Consider the following 21,168-nt stretch of genomic DNA (forward strand, 5'->3'; position numbering starts at 1 on the left):
TCAAAGGTAATGGGGAGAAGGCAGGAAAATGTGGTTGAGAGGGAAAAAAGATTTCAGCCATGATCAAATGGTGGAGCTGACTCAATGGACCAAACAGCCCAAGATCTGCTGCGTTCTTATAGTTTTAGAACAGCTCCAGTAGTGTTATTGTACCCTGCTTGACCATGTGCTCCAAATGAATCTATTATTGTGCATACAACAAAATGTGGCCTGGATCTATCTGAAGGCAAGGAATGGAGTCTATTCAACAGCATTATGGTTTGATTATTCTCCAGAAAGAAAATGATAAGAACTTGGATTTATTTGGAGATTCACATCAAATCGAGTGTCGGTAGTCAAGTTTTCACATATAGGGAGATACTTGACTCAAAATGGCAGGTTAAAGGGATAGGTTTGAAGGGGAATAAAGAGTTTAAGGAGGGATTTCCAGAGGTTGGGGCTCTTTCAGATGACATTATAGGATCCACAAGGGGGCAGAAATAGAGAAGATGAATGGCACCCCTCAGTCACAGCATCAGAAATGCATCAGGGCCGAGGAGAAAGTTGCGAGTTATGACTTCTCCATCATCTCTCTCAGTCCCTTCACTACATTCCAACACCATCCCTCTTCTTGCCGGCATTCCGATACACAACCAGGCTGCTCCTCGTCAGATCTACCCACGAGATGAGCTTTCACCACACGATCCTCTCCGTTGTCAAGCCAGTCCACTTCTTCTTGAACGTTGTCCATCCCTGCCCCTCCTCGCCCCATTTCAACTTAAAATCCTCATTAAGATTTGGTTCTAGACTTCTCCTCTTTGCTGCCTCCTCATTCGTAAACCTCGTGGGTTACACAAACACCGCACATGTACGGTTCTAATCAGTCACCATCCATGTTCTTGAAGGCTTACATTGGCTTTCATTCCCCAAAGCACCTCCCTTGAAGACTTGTGTATCCTCCATCTTTCCTCCAAATCTGTTCTTCAGGAACAGTCACAGTGGGCTGAACGGCCTCTTTCCGCTTCTGCACCTTGCTATCTTAAGCTCAGGTCAACATAGACTTTATATCATTAACTCCTTATCCCCTCTCCACGCCCCTCTCCAACTTCGGGAACTTCCTCAGCACCTGACTCAACACTTGCATCTCACAACCTCTTCAGTTATTTTGGCTTGGGCTCAGTTTCTGCCCGATTACAACTCTGCTGAACGTTTTAAGATTCTTCCCACATTAAAAGTGTGATTTTAAACGCAAGTCACTAGAACCTCCTCCGAGCGCAAGTGTCACTGTGAACTGAACACATCGTATTTTTTTTATTAAAGGCAAATATTTGTTTTTAAGATCTGAGAATATGGGTATTAATACTCCAGAAATTATCGTACGTGCACGAATTATAATATTTTAAAGAGAAATGCTGGAAGGTGATACTCACGACGATATTGCATGACTGTAAGTTCCAGCCCAGTGCACATATTTAACTTCTGTATATATAAAGAACCTATCCGATGTTCACACACTAAAAAAAATGATAGAGTGGGGAACGCTGCCTTGAGCGTGTCAATGAAATATCGTGGTACTAAAGTACTTTTCATGGACTGATTTCCCAGACCCAGACCCCCTCATTGCCTGTAGTAACCAGAAGTGAATTGCAGGCGACCCGGAAGATGAGATCTGCCTGAAACAAGCCCGAAGATCATCGCAACCCTTTTATTTTTTTAAAAAAAAAGACCCTTTGCAAGCAAGGTCTGTATGCAATGCTGTGATTTCAAAACTTGGTGTTTTTGCATTCAGTGCAAACAATGCTTGTGGTGCAGAGGCGAGATTAGAGGCGAGGCGATGTTTTGCTCCATGCAAAGTGTCACAGTATTTTCAGATCTTTGGCTTTTGCATTCAAATGCAATGCAAGGCATGCGTGTTCTAGGAAGTGTTCAGGCGTCTGAATTTTTTTTTGTGTGTGTGTGTGCCGGGCGATTCAAACCCTTGGCAATTCTTAAATCGCACGTAAACAATGAATCATCAGGCATGCAAATGTTAGAGCTGATCCGAGCAGATCGCTATTTTTTTTGTTTCATTACTTTGGGACCTGCAAAATATGGCGACTCTATGTCCTTTTTTAAACACTGGCTGCCATTTTTGTTTTTTTCTTTTGTCGCTTTTTTTATTTAAAAAAAAGTCCAGACAGTCTGAGAATGTGGGAGAGGCGGGTGAAGAGGGGCAGTTGAGGCAATCCGTGCAATATTATAATGTACTGGGGTTTTTTTTTGTTTTTGCAAAAGTTTGTAAGAAATTCAACATATTTGTATTTAAGTGAATACCAATCTTTATTAATTAACAGTCATTTCAGAGAAATAAACCATATGACCGCCTTTACACATTTTTTTTAAAAAAAGCTTCGCTGTTTTAGAACTAATAATAACAAGCTTAACTCAAAGTTTTTTTTTAGTTTGAAATTTAAATTCAGCCTTAGGGTTTGACAGATTTAAGTTTTTGAAATATATGTTCAGAAGTTTTCTTTTTAAAAATCAACTACATATTGTTAAAAAAGAGAAAATGTGGCTTTTAATCACTACGTTGCTTTAAATGAAAACAAGAATTGATTTGCATTAAATAAATGGCTGTGAGTAACATGGAATTATGCAAAATACACTTGCAAATAAGAACTGTCAATATATTTTGGGATATAGTGTATGTTAGAACTTTATTTTTTAAAAAAGTGGACTTGTTAACATGAGCATTGTATTTGTTGTGTTGCTGGAGGTTAAATTGGTACAGTTGGCAGGGCTTTCTGGAACAGGCTCTCACAGGTGCTGCTGCTGAATCTAGGGAGTAGGACCATGAATGGGGGCCAAGAGGGTGTCCAAGTCTGCCTGAGTGAGCAAGTTGTTCATAAGGACAAGTGACGGTTTGGTGCTCAAAGTGGCCATAGTGACTTGGCTGGATAGATAGGTTGGTGATTACGCTGGGCAATCTTTAGGTAGGACGTATGGCTGGGCAGACTGATTCTCTTGTCTGAAATGGTCATCGCGGACAAGCTGGTAGTCGTTGTGTTTGGTCTGGATCAGTGACGAGTTTCTGGATGGGCACTGTTGTTTTCTGTTCACTTTGGTCAGCTGGGCCAATTTTGGAATATATAATGGAACTTCTGAAAGCAAATAATGTGCACATACGGTATTTTTGGTTGTCAAAGGGAAAAGTACGCATAGATTTTACAATTATCGTGATTTGGTGCGGAACTATATCAAAATTTACGACTGATGTGTTGAGGCTAAACAGGTTTTAAGTAGTAATATTTTCCAGCAATATATAGCATTAAAAATGAATAATTTACTACAATACTACATTTTGTTTCTATTCTGTCCTTAGTTCAAAGGCTGTTTGTTAACTGGTGGTTAATACAGTCATTTGTGCTTTGCATGCCAAACACAAGCCTGCTGAACACCGGGGAGTCAATTCATTTTAATAGTTAATGATAGAACATTACATACATTGAGTTTTACGATAAAGTTTTGACTAAAGAGGCATTGAAGCTGTTCTGTTTTAGGGGGCATTACTGGATTCCAGGCTTCACACACCCAGAATTGACAACACGTATGATCCTTGCAGGCCTCATCAGGTGATAAGAGTCCCTCATCCAAAAACTGTACGGGTTTCATTTTGGAGAACAGATGTTTACGTGGATGGCAGCGGGGAGGAGGAATATTTTTTTTTCCTTGGGTATCTTCAACCTAACCTTTCTCTGTGCTCAACCATTCTGTTTGCTGAAGTTTACGATTATGTCAATATTTCATGTTTCAGTGAAAAGTCGTTGAGTTGAAACATGGATTGCCTCTCGTTAGCTGTTGAGTATTTTCGCATTTTCTGTTTATGTTTTATACTTAGAGCATTCACAGTGTCGTACCCTTGAATTATAAACTTATCACATGCTCAGCTTAGCATCCAGTCGAGACCATTTCTCAGCCTTCACATGTTACATTTAATATTATTCAAATTTAGAAATTCAGGAACAAGATATTGCAGCTGTGGGAAGTGTGAAAATAACAAAAATCAGCACAGCCTAAGAGGGACCTGTGGAGGCCCTGTTCCTGTCTCTCTTCAGGGGAATCCAGGTTATCTTTTTTTTGTTAGCTCCTTCAGAACAGAGAGTGCCAGAAACACTCAGCTGGTTGGACAGCATCTGTGGTGGAAGACACAGTCAGTGTTTTGGGTCGATAGCCCCAGATGTGATGATTCTAACGCTGCTTCTCTCTGTTCCAGTGCTGCCTGGCCTGCTGGTGTTTCACAGCATTTTCCAATTTGTTTCCTGTAACTTTATTAAACATTAGAAAAATAGAACAGAACAGTACAGGAACAAGCTTTTCAGCCCTGAATGTTGTGCTGAACTAATTAAGTTTCTAACTAAGCTAATCCCTTGTGCCTAAATTCACTGCAAATGTCCCTGTTTAAGAACTTCTTAAATGCCTCTCTCATATTTGCCTCCAGTGCCATCGCTGGCTGTGTATTCCAAGCACCCATCTCTCTAAACAAAACAAAATATTGCCCAGCTCATCACTTTTTAATTTATTCCCCTCACCTTAAGTGCAAGCCCTCTAGTATTAGACATTTCCATCCTGGCGAAAAGCTACTAGCTGTCTTCTCTAACCGCGCCTCTCATAATCTTGTAATAGAGTGGCAGAGTGGAGATGCCTCTCCACCAAAGGAGGCGTAAAGCTCCCTCCCTCTCTCTCTCTCTCTCTCTCTCCCTCTTCTCCCTCTCCCTCCTAGCCTGCAGGTCCCCCTTGGGCAAGGTGTTGTACCTGCTTAGCCCCCTGATTAGGGTCACATGAAACCATAGGAGCAGGTGGTGGATGGTCGTACGAGCAGCTGGTGCACATCACAAGTCCTGGTTATGCGACCACTGACGCCAGGCAGACAATCTCTGAACAGTATTGATAATGGCGCGGGGTCACCCATCTTCAGAATCAGGTTTAATATCGCCGGCATATGTCGTGAAATTTGTTAACTTTACGGCAGCAGTACAATGAAATCCATGATAAATAAACATAGAGAAAACAAACTGAGTTACATTAGGTATAGATATGTCCATTAAATAGTTAAGTTAAAATAAGTCGAGCAAAAATAACAAATAAAAAAGTAGTGAGGTAGTGTTGATGGGTTCAATGTCCATTTAGAAATAAGATGGCAGGGAGAACAAGCTGTTTCTGAATCGCTGAGTGTGTGCCTTCAGGCTTCTGTACCTCCTTCCTGATGGTAACAGTGAGAAGAGGCCGTGTCCTGGGCGGTGGGGATCCTTAATGGCGAATGTCGCCTTCCTAAGGCACCAGTGCTTGAAAATGGATTGGATGCTGCAGAGGATGGAGCCCGTGATAGAGCTGACTATTTTTTTCAAGTTCCTGCAACTTATTTTATCTTGTGCAGTAGCTCCCCCCCCCTCCCCCCGCCCATGCCAGACGGTGATGTAGCCAGTCAGAATGCTCCCCACGGTACATTTGTAGGCGTTTTCAAGTGTTTTAGTTGACAAACCAAATGTCTTCAAACTCCTGATGAAATATAGCCACTGTCTCACCTTCTTTATAACTGCAACAATATCTTGCGTCCAGGTTAGGTCCTCAGAGAGATTTGAAACTGCTCACTCTCTCCACTTCTGATCCCTTGACGAGGATTAGTTTGCGTTCCCTTGTCTTAACCTTCCTGAAGTCCACAGTCAGCTCTTCGGTCTTGCTGACATTGAGTTCAAGGTCGTTGCTGTGACACCCTTCAATTAACTGGTATACCTCGCTCCTTTACGTCACTTGGTCACCATCTGAAATTCTGCCAGCTATGGTTGTATCAGCAGCAAATGTATAGATGGCATTTGAGCTGTGCCTGGCTACACAGTCGTGGCTGTATAGAAATTAGAGCAGTGGGCTAAGCACTCATCTCTGTGGAGCACCAGTGTTAATTGTCAGCGAGGCGGAGATGTTATACCCAATCCACACAGTTTGTGGTCTTCCGGTTAAGAAGTTGAGGATCCAGTTGCAAAGGGAGGTACAGAGGCCCAGGTTCTGTAATTTTTCAATCAGGACTGTAGCAATGATGGTGTTAAATGCTGAGCTGTCGTCGATAAACAGCATCCTGACATAGATGTTTGCAAACACGAGGAAATCTGCAGATGCTGGAAATTCAAACAACACACAAAATGCCGGTGGAACACAGCAGGCCAGGCAGCATCTATAGGAAGAAGCACTGTCGACGTTTCGAAGGGTCTCGGCCCGAAACGTCGACAGTGCTTCTTCCTATAGATGATGCCTGGCCTGCTGTGTTCCACCAGCATTTTGTGTGTGTTATAGATATTTGCATTTGTCTCGTAAAGACACTGCTCAGAAGAAGACAATGGCAAACCACTTCTGTAGAAAAATTTGCCAAGAACAGTCATGTTCCTGGAAAGACCATGATTGCCCATGTCATAAGAACGAATGAACAAATCTTAAGAACTTATGTGAAGTCACTACTCAGCCTCTACCGCTCCAGGGAAATCATACCAAGTTTGTCCAACCTCACATACCCTCTAAACCAGGCAGCATCCTGGTAATTCTCTTCTGCATCCTCTCCAAAGCTTCCATATCCTTCCTGTAATGGGGCAATCTGAACTGAATGTGGCCTAACCAGAGTTTTATAAAGCAGCTCTAAATAGTATGGTGAATTCTCTCAACCTATTGTTGTGTCTTGTTTTGGAATATTTCTTTCATGTGTTGTCTGCAGGAGCAGCAGAGAGATTAAAACACTCAACAGGTGAATTCAGAAATGATAAATTAGTTCTCCTCCACTCATGGCCTGGTCAGCACAGACATTGACATTGGGTTAGGTAATGGTGGTAAAGATCCTGAAGTCCTTCAACAGTCAGCAGCTGTGATATGGACTCAATCGTTTCTGTCTGAGTGGGAGGACCAAATCAACTTGCTCATTTAAATGGTTTGAAAGTTATAGAAAGTTCCTGAAAAGTTGATTAGTCAACATAATTTCCAACATCAATTTCTGAGGTAAATTTTCATTTTTGATTCTTCCCTTCCGATTTATTCCTTGGGCATAAATGAATCCATTCAGGATTTAGAGCAGAGCATTTTACTTGTTTTAGGTACCATTCACCATCCCAGTTATTTGCCACTGGTGTACCAAGGCTGCATGTACCATTTACAGACCTGCCCACCCCAACGGTGCCTTCCAATTTCCCAGGCTCTGTAGATAAAAGGAAAAAGAAATTCAGGAATGCCATCCTGACGTGGAAATGTGTGGCTGTTTTGTCATCATCAATAGGTCAAAATCCTGGAAAAGAGGGGTTGCTTTCACCGGAAAGACTGCAGCATCCAACACCTTCCCAAGGGAATGGGCAACGTGCCACTTGGATGTTGTGGTTTTGTCAGTGGTCAAATCATCGATATAGGTGCTACATGGATCTGTTCTTTATCCATAACCCAGTAAAGTTGTCTTTTATTTACTTATTTAGAGATACAGGCTCTTCTGGCCTACTGATCTGCACCGCCCACCAACCTACCTATTTAACGCTAGCCTAATTGAAGGACAGTTTACAATGACTATTTAACCTACTAACTGGCATGCCTTTGGACTGAGGGTGGAAACCAGGGCACCCGGAAGAAACACACATGGTCACGGGGAGATGGCGCCGGCGTTGAACTCCAGAATGCCCCGAGTTGTATTAGCATCGCGCTCGCCGCTACGCTACTGTGGCGCCCAATACACTACCGTGACGCCCCACATTTTTTAATGTATTCTCTTTGGGGCATTGAGTTCCTAACTACAACATAAGCATTGTGGTTAAACGATTGAACTTGTAACCAGCGGTTCAGACCATTAATGCAGACAAGTGAGCTTGACCCCACCAGGGAGGTTGAGTTAAATCTCACCTCATTAATGAATTTTTGCTGATGTTCCTCCTAAAAGGAAATCCAGGCCTGTCAATGTTGCTGTCTCCTAACCATCTCATTTCAGGGAGCAATCAGGTGCAGAAAATAAATACTGACACTGGCAGCAATGTTCATGCTCTGTGAACAAATGCATTTTTAAAAAAGCTCAATAGCTCACCTTGTTTTTAAAAACAAAGTTCTTCACCTATCTTGAATTTGCGTTCCTTGTAGTTTTGACCTTACTGCACTGGAAGTAATTTACCCTACATATATACACATCTATCTGATTTCTTCTCCTGTGCTCTAGCATATGAGTAGATTGGGAGAGTTGGTAAGAAATGACTGGCACTTATTGATGCGCAGTAAAAATGCAAATACTCATCTGAGATGGCATTACTGCTCAATTACCTCTTTTGCTACTTAATGTGCCTGTAGCTTGCGCATCACATATCAAGTTCATGAACTTAGTATTCAGGGAATTTGGAGATCTTGGTTTGTTGGTTCATAGAGGTCCAAACGAAATTGTACAAAGGGAGCAAATGGTTAAGAAGACTGTGAGAGTCGTATAGGGTAGGGAAATCTTTTTACATTAGGATGTTGTTGAGACACCTGGAGTACTCTGTTGAAAAGTTGTCTAAGAAAATATATGGTGGTGCTAGGAAGTTTGTGAACCCTGTAGAATTTTCTCTGTTTCTGCATGAATATGACCTAAAATGTGATCAGATCTTTACACTAGTCCTAAAACTAGATAAAGAGAGCCCAATTAAATAAATAACACAAAAAAACATTCTACTTGTTCAATTATTTATTGTTGGAAAAAGTATGTGAATCTTTCCTTTCAGTAACTGGTGTGGACACCTTCTACAACAATAAATTTAACCAGACATTTCCGGTAACTGTTGATCAGTCCTGCATGTCAGCTTGGAGGAATTTTAGGCCATTCCTCCTTTTTAAAAAAAAGCTTCAACTCTGGGATGTTGATGGGCTTCCTTTCAAGAAATGCTTGCTTCAGGTCCTTCCATAACATTTCTATGGAATTAAGGTCAGGCCTTTGACTTGGCCATTTCAAATCACAATTTAAATTTTTTTTTAAACCATTCTGTTGTTGACTTATTGTCTTTTCGATCAATGTCTTGTTGCATTACCAACTTCTATTAAGCTTCAGATGATGGATTACTACCCTGACATTCTCCTGTAAAATGTCTTGATACAATTTTGAATTCATTCTTCCGTCAATGATTGTAAGCTGTCCAGGCTCTGAGGCAGCAAAGCAGCCCTAAACCATGATGCTCCTTCCACCGTGCTTCACAGTTGGGATGAGGTTTTGCCCTTCTTCCTCCAAACATAGCAATGTGCATTTCTGACAAAAAAAAATTCAGCTTTTGCCTCATCTGTCCACAGAACATTGTCCCAGAAGTGTTGTAGAACATCCAGGTGGTCTTTTGCAAACTTGAGGCGTGCAGCAATGTTTCTTCTAGGGAGCAGTGGTTTCCTCCGTGGTGTCCTTCCATGAACATCAATCTTGTTCAGTGTTTTTCTTACAGTGGACACATGAACAGAGACTTTAGCAAGTTCTACAGATTTCTGCAGGTCTTTTGCTGTACCCTAGGGTTCTTTTTCCACCTCGTTCAGCTTTGCATGTTGTGTTCTTGATGTGACCTTTGCAGGACGCCCACTCCTAGGGAGAGTAGCAACAATACTGAGTTTCCTGTTTGTAGACAATTTCTCTTACTGTGGAACGATGAACACTCAAATCTTTAGAAATGCTTTTGTTGCCTTTTCCAGCTTCATGCATCTCTACATTTCTTCTTCTAAGGTCCTCTGAAAGTTGTTTTAATCCAGGCATGGTGCACATTAACAGATCTTTCTTAAGAAGAGCAGGCTACGTATGGCTCTGTCAGTAATCTGACTTTGTGTGTCTTTTTTACAACCCACACCTCTAATCTCATTGATTGAAATACCTGACTCCAAATAGCTTTTGTAGAAGGCATTACCCAAGTTTCACATACTTTTTCCAACAAATACATGTAATATTAGATCATGTTTCTCAGTAAATAAATGAACAAGTATAATGTTTTTTGTGTTATTTATTTAATTGGGCTCTCTTTATCTAGTTTTAGGACTTGCGTGAAGAGCTGATCATATTTTGGGTCATATTTATGCAGAAATAGAGAAAATTCTACAGGATTCATAAACCTTCTAGTGCCACTGTATGTATGCTTAGCTGTGGCCCCCAATATCCCCATTATTGAGATGTGCAGACTCTGTCACGTAGAACACGTTGCTCATATACCTGACACCAGGTAAAGCTCTGTTGTGGGAAGAGATTACTACACAGGCAAGGGAAAAGATTTAGCGATCTCCTCAAAGTCTCTGGAAGAAATTCAACATTTCTCCCCTGACAGCTGAGAATCTTTGATTCAAGCCCACTCAGTGAGCATTCTGGATGCTATTGAGAACCTCAGGGCCATGAATTGGGAGCACACAGGTGCTGCTGGAAGATTGGTGATAATCTTAGAAGTGATTTACCCTCCCTTTACATTGGACGCTTCATGTCCTTCCGCAGAAGAGTCGGAAATGGGCGTATGTCAGAGTGGAAGGAAGTCACTCTTGATCCTGAGCTACTGTTTAAGGAGAAGGTTTGAACTCGTGGCATTTTAGCATAGATGAGCTTAACTACTATCTGGATGAGGGCCTTATTATGGGAGGAAAAGATTGAGTAAGATTGGCCTAAACTTGTAGCAGTTTAGGAAAATGAGAATTGATCTCACTGTGCCATACATCATTATGAGAAGGATTGACGTGGTAAATGTTGAGAAACTGTTTACTAAGGTGAAAGTACCTGGGACTGGAAGCTTAGTCTGAGGATAAAGTATGGGGCTTTTGGGAACAACATAAATCTTAGGGAATTTCTCTACCATTTGCTGTGGATTCGGAGTTGTTGATTGCATTCAAAACTTAGTTTAATTAAAAGAATCGAGCTGTTGTGATCAGGTAGGAAGGTAAAGTGCAGGATCTGCTGTAGTGTGATTGAATAGCAATGGAGGCACATGGGACCATAGTGGCAGGACTGTTACACAGCTGTCATGTTCTGAGAACAATCTTCTGCTGCTGTTACTGTCTCCACTTGCCGGACTCCCTCCTCCCCGTACCAATCCAGCAAACATCTTTCAAACCGTGACTCCTACTTAACCCGGGGTGTCCAAAATAGAATACTGTTGAGAAAGAATCTGAACCAGTGCTTTATAAAATGAAAATGGAAAACTCCAGGAAGACCAGGCTGTGTCTGCAGAGAATCAATCACTGTTTCAGGGGAGTGATCTTTCATCATAATTTTTAAGGCTTAAAAAAAACCTTATGATTGATTTGGTGTTCTGTCTATGTAAAGCCGAGTATGCCTTTTTGTATCAACCTATCTTCCAAAGATATTTTTAGTTGACGTTGGACCCTGTTCTTTCTCTGTCATGGGGACTGCTAATGAAAAATGAAGCTGTCTAAAGCGAATGGTAAGGCTGCTTAATTATCTCGGCAGCTTCTCAAGCTTTTCACTATTTGAGATGGTAACCATTCATGGGATTCATCCCATATTGGTCCATTTCTGAGGTGCCTGTTCACAGGATTATGGCCAGTGCAGAAGTGGGTCCTATGATGCACATTGACCACCAAGCGCCTATTTATTGCCCCTCTTCAGCATGACTTTTCAGGTTCTGCTACTTATTGATTACACTGAGGGCAATTTATAACAGGCAAGACCTGGACCTTTGCAATTGGACTGCTGACCACAGTCAGAATGGATCAAAAACCTTATCTCCTACTGACTGTCACACAGGTACACTCTGCTCCCTCTATACCAATCACTGTGTGGCTAAGCCTAGCTCCCACGGCACCTACACATTTGCCAATGACAGCACTCGTGGCAGAATCGTTTTCGGTGATGATGAGGAGCACAAGAGTGAGAGAGGTCAAGTGGTTGAGTGGTCTCGTGATTTCAGCCTGGCCCTCACCGTCAGCAAAACCAAGGAATCGATTGTGGACTTTGAGGAGGAGTCCGACGAACAGGCAGTGAAGGGTCTGTGATGGAAGGGGTGAGCAGTTTCAAGTTCCTGGGCGTCAGCATCTTGTAGGATTTGTCCTAGGCAACCATGAAGATGGCACAGCAGAATCTTTACTTTCTTAGAAGTTTAAGTAGATTCGGCATGTCATTGAAGAATCTGGCAAATGTACAGATGTACGGTGGAAAGCTTTCTATCTGGTTGCATGACAGCGTGCTACGGGACCTCCAATACATGGAAACACCAAAGACAACAGAGGGTGGTGGCCATGGCCAGAGTCATCACATCTCCAGCTGTCCCACCACGAGGTCAACTCCATGAAGTGATATCTCTGGAAGATGACGTACATCATTAAGGATCCTCAATAACCAGGTCATGCCCTCTATATTGCCGCCTTCAGGCAGGAGTAGTAGGAGCTAGAAGACCCTCACATAATGGTCCAACAACAGCTTCATCCCGACTGCCATCAAGTCTTGAATTGACATGAAAACCCCTAATACTGCCTTGGACTATATATTTTTTCTCTCTCCTATAACTTGCACCAATGTCCTCATGTTTATTTTTGTCATGTAAGTTACGCATAAATGATGTTAATTTAATTTGTGTTTTTGATACGCTGTGCTGCTACTGCAGGGAGCTAATTTTCATGCCATTTGTACCCTGGGTACGTATGCTCATGACAATAAAATTGGACAATGTTGGGATGTGGGAGGTAACTAGACAGTTAGAGGAATCTCACATGGTCATAGGGAGAACGCGCAAACTCCAAATGAGACAGAGCTAGAGATCAGAATTGAACCTGGGTCTCTGGTGTTTTGAGTGAGGAGCTCTGCTACCTGTGCCACTGTTGTATGAATCTTTATTTTGTAATATGGTTAATGTGCATTGGACATGAGACACCTTTCTCATTCAGTGTTCTGGCCCGGAATTCCTACTTGGTCACAGAGAAGCCCCAGCGATCCTGCCTTGTCCTGAAGAAGGCCTTGGCCTGAAACGTTAACTGTTTATTCATTTCCATAGATGCTGCCTGACCTGCTGAATTTCTCCAGCATTTTGTGTGTGTGTTGCCTTGGGTTTCCAGCATTTGCGTTTGTCACTGTAAATCTGTTTAAAATTTATTTTTCAAGCTTAAAAAGCAGGAATCTGTCACCAGTGAATATTTCGTTTCTCAGTGCCCTTCACTTTGTGACTTCATGGATCATGGTTCTTGGGCTAGCCCGGCCCATTGGCTGTTCAACCATGAAGCAGTGAAGTCCCATGTAGGGATTATGTCGCTCAGAAACTCCCCATCTGCCTGCCCTGTCAGCCAGTTCCTGCTCTGTTTGCCGGAGAGTTTGCAGTAACCTTCATTAGCAATCTCAGAACCCACAAAGCCGAACTGTAAGCCAATCCAAGGCACCGTTGCAGAGGAAGTGAAAGGTCACATCCCAGCTCAGTGATGGAGACAGGTGGTAGTCCCAAATTCTTATACCCCAGATCATTCTGTTTTTGACAACATCTGCGATCTCTTGCGTCTCCATTTCATTTCTCTTATTTTTTCTATTTATTCATTTACGGGACATGGGCATCACCAGCTAAGCCAGCATTTACTGCCCATCCCTAGTTGCCCTTGAGAAGGTGGTGATGAGCTGCCTTCTTGAACCGCTGCAGTCTGTGAGGTGTGGGTACACCCAGAGTGCTGTTGGGGGGGGGGGGGGGGAATTCCATGATTTTCACCCAGCGACAATGAAGGAACGGCAGTATGTTTCCAAGTCAGGATGGTGAGTGACTTGGAGGGGGATTTCCAAGTGGTGGTGTTCCCAGATAACTGCTGTTCTCGTCCTTGATACGGTAGTGGTCGTGGGTCTGGAAGGTGCTGCCTCAGGAACTTTGGTGTGTTGTTGCAGTGCATCTTGTAGATAGTACACTCTGCTGCAACTGTTCATCGATGGTGGGGGGGATTGGATGCTTGTGGGAGGGGTACCAATCAAGTGGGCTGCCTTGTACTGGATGGTGTCGAGCTTCTTGAGTGTTGATGGAGCTGCACTCATCCAGGCGAGTGGCGAGTATTCCATTACACTCCTGACCTGAGCCTTGTCGATGGTGGACAGGCTTTGGGGAGTCAGGAGGTGAGTTACGTGCCACAGGATTCCTAGCTTTTGACCTGCTCTGGTAGCCACTGTGTTTATATGGCTAGACCAGTCCTGTCAATTGTAATCCCAAGGATATCCCTTCATTTCTGGCTATTAAAATCTTAGCAGGCTACAGTTTCCCAGCAGTGGGTAAGCTCCCCCAACTCTTGACTCCGTCCTAAACCCTGGGGCTATCTGCATGGAAATTGCATGTTTTCCATGTGGATTCTCCGATTTTCTTCCACTCTCTGAAGGTTCGCTGATTGGCGAGCTGATGGCGGCATAAATCACCCCCAGGGTAGGTTGTTGGGAGGAGAACTGAGTGTGTGGTGATGGTGGGCAGAGGCTGAGGACAGGGTGGGAGTTGATGGTTGTGAGACTGAATAGGTTACGGGTAAATTAGGGACGGTATGGTAGCGTAATGTTTTTACTGTACTAGCTGCCCGAATTCAGTTCTGCCTCTGTCTGTAAGGAGTTCATACATTCTCCCCATGACCACATGCTCTGGTCTCCCCCAGCATTTCAAAGATGAACTGGTGAGTAGGTTAATTGGCCACGTGGGTGTAACTGGGCAGTGCAGGCTTGTGGGGTCAGGAGAGCTTGTTACCTCTAAATTAGAAAATTAAAAGTCTGTAAAATTAAAAATAAATAAAGAGTGGGAATAGATTGAATGGGGCAAGAAATAAAATGCTGAAGGAGCTCAGTCAACATCCGTTGAAGGAAGTAAACGTTTCAGGTGGTGGCCCTTTATCGGGACCCTTTCAGATGCACGGGCTCAGTCTGAAATGCTGGCTGTTCGTTTTCCTCCAAAGATGCTGCCTGACCTGCTGAGTTCCTCCGACATCCTGTTGGCAAACATTTAAATCTGGAGCCACAGTCCAATAGGATTGATGTGCTTGCTCTAAGAGCTGGCACCCTTTCAATGGGCCAAATGGCCTCCTGTATTTATTTATCGAGCTACAGAGGGAACAGGCCCATCTGGCTCTTTGAGCCGTGCTGCTCAGCAATGCACTGATTTAACACTAGCCTAATCATGGGACAATTTACAGCCACCAATTAACCTACCAACCGGTACGTCTTTGGACAGTGGAGCACCCAGGGGAAACCCACCTGGTCAAGGGGAGAACGTATGCACTCCTTACTGGCAGTGGCAGGAGTTTAAACCGGGTCACTGGTACTCTGAAGCATTGTGCTAATCACTATGCCACCATGACGTCCCATTTATATTTCATTTTAAAAAAATCAATCTGGAAAAAAAAAGTTGAGAACCCTTTTTCTCTAATTTCCTTCGACATGCCTCAACCACTTCACATGAGAAGTATGCAACCTGCATAACTGATTGATGTACTCTATTAGCACACACCCAGAACCACAGTTACCTGACATCCTGCTGTGTTGCATTTTTTAAAAAGGATTAGGACACTCATTGACCAAGAACATTACTGCAATCAATTAACTTTCAACTGATGTTATCAGTTTACAACCTCCAAGTATTTAAAGAGTGAGTTTGATCGGGACAAGACAAGTGGGTAGAAAGTATCACAACCTTGCCAAGGGTTTCAGACAACACCTCAGCAATTGTGCTGTTTAGACTAGTTAATGTGGTTAATTGCTGGCAGTATATTGACTTGGAGCTTAGCATCTTCAATGTTCTTTAACAGACTTATTAAGGAAAATGTGCCAGATATTTTTCCATTATAGCTCATAACTTCTGAACAAAATTTTGAGTTTGAACTGATTTAAATATAATCTTATGTGCAATAGAAGCACAAGTTCTACACTTTATGAACGGTTAGGAGCATCTGGAAAAGATGGACTGGATTAATGGCAAAAGGTGGACTGCAGTGTTGGGCTGATAACTTCAGCCGCCGTTCTCCAAGCCTGAGTCTGGATGTGTTGCTGTGGATTTAATGAAATTACAAAACCTAATGCGCAGGGCTCAAAGCTCATCATCGCTAGTCCAGCTGGTCAGGAACAAAGACTGAGCCATAGAAAATGTTCAACAGCATTTTGTTGTTTGCACACTGTCAGAAGTAGTTTGGTTTTCCAGTATGCATGGTGCTCCACTACTGAAATACCAAGAGGTTCGTGCTTTGTTTGCTAAGCCGCTGTTCCAGAATGAAACACTTTGGAAAGGTTATTGTGGAAGACGTTCCAGAGTGCATGCTATTGATGTCACATCGTGTTAGATCAGTAAAATTAATTGACAAGATGGGGCACCATTGGCAAGATTGGTACTAGTTATCTATCAGTAATTGTCTTTGGGGAAAAGCGTAGGTGCACCAGCAATTTGAACCTCTGCAGTGTTATGAGAGGAGTTCTGGGATTGAGACTCATTGACAGAGAAGAACAAGCAATTCCAAAGCAGCACATGCAAAATGCTGGAGGAACCCAGCAAGTCAGGCGGCATCTGTGGAAATGAATAAATAGACAATGTTTTGGTCCAAGACCCTTCTTCAGGGCTGAAAAGGAAAGGGGAAGATGCCAGAATAAAAAGTGGGGGGGGGGGGCGGGGAGTGTGGGAGGAGGATAGGTGAAGCCAGGTGTGTTGGAAAGAAAAAGGGCTGGAGAGGAAGGAATCCGACGGGAGAGTGGACCATAGGAGAAAAGGAAGGAGGAGGGGACCCAGGGGAAGGTGATAGGCAAGAGGCTAGAGTGAGGACTAGAAGAAGAGGGGAGGGGGAGGGAAATTTTTTTCTGGAAGGAGAAATCGATATTCATGTCATCAGTTGGAGGGTACCCAGACGTGTTGCTCTTCCACCCTGAGGGTGGCCTCACCCTGGCACAAGAGGAGGCCATGAACCAACATGTCAGAACGGGAATGAGAATTAAAATGGCCACTGTGAAGTTCAGCTTTTGGCAGATGGAGCGAAGGTGCTTGACGAAGCAGGCCCCCATAATTCCAAATCAGGTTTGTGTTGTGACTTGGCAAACCTAAAGATGGAGGTGTTACCATGAGCCCGATGTATCTTTCCTTTATGGTGGAGATCACAGGTTTGGCAGGAACTCTCGTTGTGAATACTTTGTCGGGAACACACTCGATAGAGAAGGTTTAGGATGATGGGTGGACTGCTGATTACGTGTGCTGCTCAGTTTTGGATGATTTTGTGCTTCCTGAGTGTTGATAAAGCTTCTCTAATCCAGGCAGATGGTGAGATCTCCCATCACACTTCCAGCTTCTGCCTTGTGAATGGCAAAAAGAGTGAGTTACAACCCCCCAGGAGGGCAAACCTGACTTGGTCATGTAACCAGTGTGGGTCCAGTTGTACCTTTGGTTAGTGATAACCCTTAGCAAGAGAACTTGGCAATGGTAACGCGAATCAACGTCAGGAGTAAGTGATGACTTGTCTAGAGGAACAACACTCACAAAATACCGGAGGGGCTCCACAGGTCAGGCACCATCTATAGAAACGAATATACAGTCAACGTTTGGCCTGAGACTCTTCATCAGGATTAGAAAGGAAGGGGGCAGAAGCCAGAATGAGAAGGTGCTGGGGGGGTTGTGTTGGGTGGGTAGGGGAAAGAGCACAAGATGGCAGCTGATAGGTGAGATCTGTTGAGGGAGAAGGTGGGATGGAAGTGAATGATATGAGAAGCTAGGAAGGGTGAGGTGAAAGTGTTAAAGGGCTGAAGAAGAAGGGGAGGGGGAGCTGGGGCAGAGGGAAGTGAGGAGAAGAGAGGGTAAGTGGAATGAGGTGCACACACAAAATGCTGGACGAACTTGGCAATACACTCAAAATACCTCCCTTTGCTTCTATGCCTCCTTCTCTACCTTCTGTGGTCCATGGCCCTCTCCTGTTAGATTACTACTTCTCCAGCCCTTTACCTCTTCTGTCTATCCCCTCTTAGCTTCTCACATCATCCTGCCTCCCCAAACTCACTGAGATCCCCGGCAGCTTTTTGTTTTGCATGAGTCAGGCTTTCTGTTTAGTCACAGTATGGTGATCTTAATCTGCCTGTCTTGTCTCAATGTAATTCGTGAGATTATATCTTGTGTTATAAATCCGCAGTCTGCTCAGATGATTGTGGTTTCAACTTTCAAAGAAGAGCAAGATCTTCTCTGGTGTCTTGGGCAACTGTCTCCCTGGAGCAGTACAACTGAAACAGATCAAGTCATCAGCCAGCTCATCTGCTGATTACGACTTCTGTTTGTGCACAATTTGATTGGCATTACTGCTCTTACCTGAATGAAGTGATTTGGGAAACTGCAATCTGGTGCTCTACCTAAGCGCAAATTCTTATCAGCCTCCTGGTTTACTAACATAGAAACGTAGAAAACCTACAGCACAATACAGGCCTTCTGGCCCACAAAGTTGTGCCAAATATGTCCCTACCTTAGAAATTACTAGGCTTACCTATAGCCCTCTATTTTTCTAAGCTCCATGTACCTATCCAGAAGTCTCTTAAAAGACCCTATCGTATCTGTCTCCACCACCGTTGCCGGCAGCCCATTCCACACACTCACCACTCTCTGAGTGAAAAAACTTAGCCCTGACATCTCTGATGTTGCTGTATACTTCTGGGGAAAAAAATGTCAAGTGTTTGAGGAAGCAGAAAAATACAATAAAATTGTTGTTCAGGCATCTGTGTGTTTGGAGATCTTGATGGACTGGTATGTGAGATTGCAAGCGGGTAGTGCAGCCGGAGCCCAGGTCTGCAGTTTGGCTGGGGACGGGGCCCGGCTGCTGGTCTCAGTGTGTGGCTGTGCTCCAGGATCAGGAACAGCCACGGGTTTGCTTCCAGAACCTGGATCTGGAGTGTGTTTACACCACTGTTATCATGGTGAAAAATGTGAAGTAGAGACGTGTTTGAGCATTAATAGAAGCAATGGTCATTTGTCTGGGAAACCTGCTGGTTTGCAGTAGTAGTATATCCCAAGGAGAGAGAGAAAGTTCTGGAAGTACTTAGCAGGTCAGGTAGCATCTGTAGTGAAAGTTGACATTTCATGTTAATGGTCATTTGGCACAGTACAGTTATGGAGCTGAGGCCTGAATTGTTGAATTTCTCTCTCTTTTGAAGCTGAGGGAATCTAGAGATGGGGAACTGGATGCAACACATTGTCCCTGCAACACACACAAAATGCTGGAGGAAATCACCAGGCCAGGTGGCATCCATGGAAAAGAGTAAACAGTCGATGTTTCGGGCTGAGGGGAGATCAGGTGACCTGCCCATCTCCACCATCTTGTGCTCCTCCCCATCACCTTTCTCCCATGGTCTTCTGTCCTCTCTTATCAGATTCCCCCCTCCAGCTCTTTATCTCTTTCACCAATCAGCTTCCCAGCTCTTTACATCAACCCCGCCCCCCCCCAGTTTCACCTATCACCTGCCACCTTGTACTTCTTCCTCCCCTCCCCACCCACCTTCTTAGTCTGGCTTCTTCCCCCTTCCTTTCCAGAACTGATGAAGGGTCTCGGCCTCCAGCATTTTTCGTGTGTAGCTTTGGATTTCCAATGTCTGCAGATTTTCTCATGTTTGTGACACTACCCTTGCAGTCCAGGATATAAGAAGCAGTTTTGGTCCAATCTTGCGATGACCTCTTGGCTCTCCTTCACACTGGGGGAGGATTAATGTTAACCCTCCGATCTCTCCCCTGTGTATGTTCCTTTTGTCACTCATCTCAGGCCTAATGTCGCATGAAATCAATGCTTTGATGTGGCACTTCCCACACGAACCACTCACCTGCTCTCAGTAACGTCGTTCAGTGGGGTTGAAACCTTTATAAGCTGAGTTACGGTTGCTCGGACATCTTTAACATTGGCCGCTTACAGTTGGCTGAAATTTGGGAGACCTGTAAGTCATCAGTCAGAGCTGTGTTTGAACCCCGGTGTTACTGTGCCATGCAATATTTTGTCTCTCCAGCTGAATAATTTATAGCGATGGTATTGCTTTAACTGAGAAATTAATTTTCCCTCCAGTCTTGCACCACCAGATAGCTCTCGGGGGGAGTGCCCAGTAGAGAGGGGTGATGTGGATCTGAACTCTGAGCTGGTGTAAATCCAGGGAGTGGGAATTGTGAGCTTTAGATGGGTGAGGGTCTGTCAGCATGATCAGAAAGAAGCTTCTGCAGCCTGTGAGAGACTGAGGCTCTGATGGAAATTAAATGGCAGTGTGGAAGCTATTTTGAGCCACAGAACTAACTCAAGTCTGGGGTGGGGTGGTGGTGCTGGGGAAACTAGCAGAGTACTCATCTGTGTAGCTTTCCTGATGGTGCTAACCATCTAATTTCACATGGGATTGTCCAAAGGTTCCATCAGTGCATCTACAAAGCAATAAAGATTTGTAGAGTCAGATAGTCTAAAGAAGAAGCATTATCTCAGCTACTGTAGGGAGAGGGTTTTTAGTGCTGGCCTTAACTCTGAGATAGGGAGGAGCATTGTTCAATTGAAACTACAAAATAAGAATAGGCTGGGTCTTGGTGATGTAGTCCTTGACATTGCATTGTCTCCAACACTTGCTGCTTGAGTTCTAGCAGAATAGAGAGGTGCGGGGGAGGGTATTAATTAAAGGAGAAAATGGAATAGTTTGGATGATGGACGTCCATTGAGAAATGCCAAACGAAGAGCAGGAAAGGATGCTCAGGCGAAATGATTTTTGCTGGAGTCACAATGCAGTAAGGTTGGGGGTTACTTTTAAGTAGAGTTTGGAGCAATGGACATGAATCTCGGAATCCCAGAGCAGATTTTTAAAAAAGTGAAACAGTGGGGTTAGGATGATGAAAGTCTGCCGGAGTGGAACTGGGTGCTAAGTGTGGTGTACTTTGTGTTATATAGTTTATGTCTCGTAACCTCTGTTCTCATGGGTTGTAGACTTTGGATAAAGGTACTAAGAGGTGTAAAGATGAATCAGAATCATACCACTTGCTTCTGAAAGATACATGTGCATATTAATTATTGCTCAGACTTTTAAAACCTGTAATAAATTGATGGAACACATCAACTATCTATGTATTAAATTATACCATAAGACAGCTGCTTACATTTAATTGATCATTTGTGGAGAACTACATACTCATTCAACCAAATCCACGTTTACCCAGTTTTTTCATCATCATCTCTACAGTCAATTTACTATAAGCTGTGCTTAACATCTCAGCTATCGGTTCCGGTGTGCTACCTCTTTGTATTGAGAGC

The 21,168-nt window shown here is 43.6% G+C and overlaps 1 protein-coding gene across 4 annotated transcripts in view; it reads left to right on the forward strand.

The window, feature by feature from the left end:
- Positions 1-1,479: 1,479 nt before the first annotated feature.
- LOC140718256 (zinc finger protein 362-like) overlaps positions 1,480-21,168 on the forward strand; it is a 66,254-nt gene continuing 46,565 nt past the window's right edge. The window contains exon 1 of one of the 4 annotated variants that reach the window (XM_073031758.1): positions 1,480-1,720. The gene's annotated coding sequence lies outside the window, so the exon portion shown is untranslated. The remainder of the gene's footprint in view (positions 1,721-21,168) is intronic. The other 3 variants (XM_073031757.1, XM_073031761.1, XM_073031759.1) reach the window with 3 other exon arrangements.

The sequence above is a fragment of the Hemitrygon akajei genome, chromosome 29 (genome assembly GCF_048418815.1).
Source record: "Hemitrygon akajei chromosome 29, sHemAka1.3, whole genome shotgun sequence".
NCBI classification, from domain to species: Eukaryota; Metazoa; Chordata; class Chondrichthyes; order Myliobatiformes; family Dasyatidae; genus Hemitrygon; species Hemitrygon akajei.